The sequence below is a fragment of the Gadus macrocephalus genome, chromosome 22, assembly GCF_031168955.1.
Source record: "Gadus macrocephalus chromosome 22, ASM3116895v1".
NCBI classification, from domain to species: Eukaryota; Metazoa; Chordata; class Actinopteri; order Gadiformes; family Gadidae; genus Gadus; species Gadus macrocephalus.
Window position 1 is genome coordinate 16,083,989 of NC_082403.1, and position 1,616 is coordinate 16,085,604.

The following is a 1,616-nucleotide window of genomic DNA, read 5'->3' on the forward strand; positions in this document are numbered from 1 at the left end:
TGCGTGTGTGTGTGTGTGTGTGTGTGTGTGTGTGTGTGTGTGTGTGTGTGTGTGTGTGTGTGTGTGTGTGTGTGTGTGTGTGTGTGTGTGTGTGTGTGTGTTCGTGTTTGTGTTTCAGAGTCCAGGAGACAACACGTGCAGTTCAATCTGGAACAATCTAGTTTAGAAAGAATAAATTAGATTGAAACAGAGGTATTATGGCGCTGACACAGTCCATACCAATACCAAATCATTGTCTTATTAATGCCATCTCAGGACATTGATAGTGCTCCAATTGCATGTGTACAACTGTGCAATATTGAATATCATCTTGCGACCTTCACTCAATTATATAGGATGACTGCAGTAATTGGTACTACATTTCGGTGTTTTCGGTATGATTATTATTTACATAATCATGTTACAATTCATTGAAAGATGTGACGTATGTATGTGAGAAACACTCTTGTTGTATCTCATGTAAGTTATTTATATATCATTTAGAGAGTAGCCCATAGTGTTAAAAAAACATACGTGTATCAATGGAATTGGAATTAATCTCAGATTTCATGGACTGCCATGTAATCGACCTATTTTGCTCTCATTTTCCTCTTCCCATATTCCTTTCAATCGGAATTTGCCTGAAACAATGACATTGCTCGATTTCAACACCTCTACAGGACAATATGAAGGGTCGGTATACCGCTCTATCGGTATATACCGCCATCTAGCGGCTAAGCATCGGCGTACACTGAAGAATTGCACCTATGGTAATGCATTTTAACAAAACAGCCCTTAACTACAATCATTATATGCATTTCAGAGGAGATAATCTGTGAAATTAAATTGCAGAAAAGGGATTCAACAATCCATTAAAAGTAGTAAAAAGGTTTGTGGCCAATACCTGCTTCCCCTTAATTGGATTAGAGATGATTAGAAGATCACCCCCTCCTGGTCACTGACCCTAATCTCTGTAATAAGTGTAAAGCCTTTAAACGGCCTCCCAGCTGCAGTGACATTGCCCGCAGCCAAGCAGTACCCAGCAGATGCCCAAACAAACACCGACAACATCCACATCAACTTTCACACCGACATCTTGGCCTTTTCTCTTCACCACATTGAGGGTCGGGTCGGGTCGGGTCGGGTCGGGGGGGTGGGGGGTGTGTGTGGATGAATCAACATCAGAAACCCAAAGAAGACCACGGCCAAACGGTGAGTATCTCACATCACACGACAAGAGTCAAATTGTCCTTTGGTGGTAAAAAGTATGTCGTAAATATGGCTAGAAAGATGATTCTTGGAGGAACCGGTCAGAGAACATAAATGGAAAATCGACTGCATTTCTACAGCGCTTTTCTAACCAGAGGCCACTCAAATCGCTTTGCAATATTGCCTAACTTACACACATTCACACACCGACGGCAGTCGACCATGCAGAGCGGTCAGTGTGCATGCTCAGGTACACCTTGACACTAGGAGGAGCCGGGTTTCAAAATAGAAACCTTCTGGTTACCAGTCAGCCCGTTATAGGACTACCTCCTGAGCAACTGCGACCCGTTAGTAGAAACATGATGAGTAGTTTGGCTGAGTTCCGTTGTCTTTCAAAAAATATAGACTAATGTGAGAACGTTAAAGTG